Raw genomic sequence first — 5,470 nt, forward strand, 5'->3', positions numbered from 1 at the left:
TCCTGGGCACAAATAGCATAAGTGAGGTAGAGATAGATGAGTGAATAGTATAGTGTGAGAAGGGCTGATTGTGGCATGTAGTAGCGTATTTTGGAGAGGATCCCAATCCTTTTGGATAATTTTTTTATATGTTGGATATGGGTGCTGAATTTCAGGTGGCTGTCGAGATGCTTGTCGAGCAGTTACGGCTTGACAAAGCTCCTGGAGAGTGAAACGTTGCCACAATAAAAATGTCACATTAGTTGCACTTGTGCCCTTTTGCTTTACAACTTCAGTTTGGCATTCGCTTTTACTACTTCTTTACTATGGTGCTAATGTGAGAATCATGAGAATGATATACATACCCTGTGTTAGGTCCTTAATTGATTATGCTGCTCCCATGTTGATATTAGCTGGAGAAAGTTCTCTCCGACCCTTGGATTTAAAAAATAAATGAAGCTCTCAGAATTATTCTTGGCTGTCCCAAATCTACAAAGGTTCTTAATATGAGGAAGAATCTTGGTATTTCTAGTATTAGTAATAGGATTATTACCACATCACTGTTCCATCTTATTTTATTATAAACTAACCATAACTTGTCTTCAATAATTCTACCTCACTTTAAAAAATACTCAATTGCCCAATTTTATTCTAAATCCCTATTATTGCCCAATTTTACTTTAAACTATATTGATCAAACTTATTGTAAACTTCTTTTATTGACCATTTTTATTCCATACTTTTTTAAACTAGTATTTTCAACTACAACTTTTATATTATCCTGTCTACCATCTTACTAGCATATTATAACCAAGTCATTGCCATTTTTATTTTTATCATTTTTTTAGTATTCTTTTGCTACCTTAATTTGTGTATTTTATCCTGTCAATTTAAATCTAATTATACTCTAATTCTTGTAAACAACTTATATAAGACCTTAGTGCAATTACAATTGAGAGTCTTGTGCCTTTATTATATTATTAGATTAATCACAGTTTTACTCTAGCTCATTCTAGCTCAATACATAGTCAATACCAAATTCACTGTACTAGACCATAGTGCAATTACTAGTGAGAGACTGGTGCTATTTGTAATTTGTATTTTTATATTATTAGACTAAACCTAGTTGTACTATAGCTCTTTCTAGCTCAATACATAGTCAATACCAAATTCACTATATTAGACCATAGTGCAATTACTAGTGAGAGACCGGTGCTATTTTTAATTTGTATTTTTATATTATTAGATTAAATTCAGTTGTACCATAGCTCATTCTAACTCAATACATAGTCAATACCAAATTCACTATATTAGACCATAGTGCAATTACTAGTGAGAGACTAGTGCTATTTTTAATTTGTATTTTTATATTATTAGATTAAACCTATTGTACTATAGCTCATTCTAGCTCAAAACATAGACTCCACAAAAGTCATTATTAGACCTTAGTGCAATTACAAGTGAGAGTCTTGTTCTATTTTTAATTTGTATTTTTATATTACTAGTTTATACCTAGTTGTACTTTAGTTCATTCCAGCACAACACATAGACAACATCAACTTCATTATGTGTAGTAGTGACTACACTCTACATGACCAAAATACTCTAGCTATATACTTGTCCAAACTTCCTACCACTACAGATATCAGTACTAGAACTCAACACACAACTCAGGATATAAATAACCATAATTTAAACCTAGAAGATGATTGATCACGTTGACCCTGATCTAAACCTCCATAATCTGACACCCAATCAAAACCTATTGGAAAGTAACTTCCTTTATTACACAGCATCACAAGCCAGCACTATCCTAAACAATGCTAAAAGTCTATCAGTACTTAACTACAACATCAGGTCCTTAAGCAAACACTATGATGACCTCCTAGCACTCCTTGAATCACTAAAGACACCCTTCTCCTGCATTATTCTTACTGAGACCTGGCCTAAGCAGGACACAATAGATATCTACCCTCTACCAGGATACACAGCAATTCACAACTGCAGACCAAACCAAGTTGGGGGTGGTATTGCAAGCTATTACTCTAACCAATTATCTTGTCTTAGCACCACTTGCTTTAGTGATGAATATGGGGAATACATTTTTGCTAATTTTACTGTAAAAAACCTTAAGACGCCTATAACAATCGGTGCCATTTACCGGATACCTCACACAAACATCCCAAATTTCAGTGAGAAATTAAAGTCACTATTAACAAACAGACAAATGAATAAACCACCTTCTCTTAGCTGGAGACTTCAACATCAACCTTGGCTTACTAGATGATCAGCCTGTAACTGATTTCATCAACAATATGAACAACACACTTCTCATACCAACAATAACTAAACCAACCAGGCTCACTGAGACAAGTGCAACCATAATAGACCACATATGGACCAATATACTAGCCCCCCTTAAATCAGGGATAATCACAGATAGCACTACAGACCTACCTTCCTCCTGACAAACATTAGTAAACCACCACTTGAATACAACAAAGTCTCATTTAGACTATGACGAGGCCTCAATAAGGAAGTTCACAGCTGACCTAGAGACTGTTGACTGGCCTACAGAATTCTCCAAGGCCAATGGTATTGATGACTGGACAGACATTTTTCTTAACAAATTACTTAGACTATACAACAAACATTGTCCTATAAAAACAAAACAGATCACAAACAAACGGCTTGGTTGCCTATGGCTAACCAGCACCATTCTGAAATCCATTGACAAGAAACACCAATATGAAAAGCAATATAGACAGGGCTTAATACACAAAGATATTCTTAAACACTATTCATCAGCTCTCACCAAAGTAATAAAGAAAGCCAAACAACTATACTACTCCAGTAGATTCACAGACACTAGAGGAGATATCAAAAAGACCTGGAAAACACTCTCTCAGATTCTAGGGACCCACAAACTGAGAAAAACCAAGAATATTGTCCTAACTAAACCTAATGAAACACCACTACATCCCACTGACACAGCTAACAAGATAAACGACTTCTTCTCAACCATAGGATCTAATCTCGCCAATAAAATCCCACATACCAATGCCCATGCCGGGGACTACCTAGATGGGAATTTCCCTAATTCCTTCTATCTTGCACCAACTGAGCCCACGGAAGTCACCGAGATTATAAAGTCACTTAAAAATAACTCGGGGAATCTGTCGCATGTCCCACCATTACTGTACAAGCGAGCGGCCCATGTCCTTTCGCATGCTATTTCATTGCTTTTTAACAAGTCACTAGAGACTAGCACCTTCCCGAAACTACTCAAGATGGCAAGGGTTACACCAATACATAAAGGTGGTGACTCTACAGACTTAAACAACTATAGGCCAATATCTAACTTACCATTGCTATCCAAAATCTTTGAGAAACTCGTGCACAGGAGACTGTATTCATTTATAACGGCTCAAAACATACTCAACCCCTGCCAATTTGGATTCAGGAAAAATAAAAGCACTAATGATGCAATCATAAAAATGCTAGATCTGCTTTACACAGCATTGGAAAATAAGGAATATCCACTAGGAATTTTTATTGACCTAAGAAAAGCTTTTGACACAGTAGACCACGACATCCTACTTCACAAACTTGATCATTACGGTATAAGAGGCCATGCGCTTGCTTATTTCAAATCTTACATTACTAATAGGTATCAGTATGTCACCAAGAAATGGCTAAGTATTTTATCCACAGTGGTATATTACAGACCATTCTGGAGAAATACCTTGACTTTGCTAGCTGTAAATAAAGCATTACCACATATGTGCATGTGTGTGTGTGTGTGTGTGTGTACTCACCTATTTGTACTCACCTATTTGTGGTTGCAGGGGTCGAGTCCTAGCTCCTGGCCCCGCCTCTTCACCGGTTGCTACTAGACCCTCTCTCTCCCCGCTCCATGAGCTTTATCAAACCTCGTCTTAAAACTGTGTATGGTTCCTGCCTCCACTACGTCATTTTCTAGGCTATTCCACTGCCTTACAACTCTATGACTGAAGAAATACTTCCTACTATCTCTCTGACTCATTTGTGTCTTCAACTTCCAATTGTGGCCTCTTGTTTCTGTGTCCCCTCCCTGGAACATCCTGTCCTTGTCCACCTTGTCTATTCCACGCAGTATTTTATATGTCGTTATCATGTCTCCCCTGACCCTCCTGTCCTCCAGTGTCGTCAGGCCGATTTCCCTTAATCTTTCTTCATAGGACATTCCCCTTAGCTCTGGAACTAACCTTGTTGCAAACCTTTGTACTTTCTCTAGTTTCTTGACGTGCTTTATCAAGTGCGGGTTCCAAACAGGTGCTGCATACTCCAGTATGGGCCTGACATACACGGTGTACAGTGTCTTGAATGATTCCTTACTAAGGTGTCGGAATGCTGTTCTCAGGTTTGCCAGGCGCCCATATGCTGCAGCAGTTATCTGATTGATGTGTGCTTCCGGAGACATGCTCGGTGTTATACTCACCCCAAGATCTTTCTCCTTGAGTGAGGTTTGCAGTCTTTGGCCACCTAGCCTATACTCTGTCTGTGGTCTTCTGTGCCCTTCCCCTATCTTCATGACTTTGCATTTGGCAGGATTAAATTCGAGAAGCCATTTGCTGGACCAGGTGTCCAGTCTGTCCAGGTCTCTTTGAAGTCCTGCCTGGTCCTCATCAGATTTAATTCTCCTCATTAACTTCACATCATCTGCAAACAGGGACACTTCTGAGTCTAACCCTTCCGTCATGTCGTTCACATATACCAAAAATAGCACTGGTCCTAGGACCGACCCCTGTGGGACCCCGCTCGTCACAGGTGCCCACTGTGATACATCATTACGTACCATGACTCGTTGTTGCCTCCCTGTCAGGTATTCTCTGATCCATTGCAGTGCCCTTCCTGTTATATGCGCCTGATGCTCTAGCTTCTGCACTAATCTCTTGTGAGGAACTGTGTCAAAGGCCTTCTTGCAGTCCAAGAAGATGCAATCAACCCACCCCTCTCTCTCTTGTCTTACTTCTGTTATTTTATCATAAAACTCCAGAAGGTTTGTGACACAGGATTTGCCTTCCGTGAATCCGTGCTGGTTGGCATTTATACTCCTGTTCCGTTCCAGGTGCTCCACCACTCTCCTCCTGATAATCTTCTCCATAATTTTGCATACTATACACGTCAATGACACAGGTCTATAGTTTAGTGCCTCTTTTCTGTCTCCTTTTTTGAAAATGGGAACTACATTTGCTGTCTTCCATACCTCAGGTAGTTGCCCAGTTTCCAGGGATGTGTTGAAGATTGTGGTAAGTGGTACGCACAACATATCTGCTCCCTCTCTAAGGACCCATGGAGAGATGTTGTCCGGTCCCATTGCCTTTGAGGTATCGATGTCCCTTAGCAGTTTCTTCACCTCCTCCTCATCTGTATGTATGTCGTCCAACACTTGTTGGTGTATTCCTTGTTGGTGTCCCCATCTGGTCTGTCCCCCCAGAGTCCTTCCTGT

The sequence above is a fragment of the Cherax quadricarinatus genome, chromosome 16 (genome assembly GCF_038502225.1).
Source record: "Cherax quadricarinatus isolate ZL_2023a chromosome 16, ASM3850222v1, whole genome shotgun sequence".
NCBI lineage: Eukaryota > Metazoa > Arthropoda > Malacostraca > Decapoda > Parastacidae > Cherax > Cherax quadricarinatus.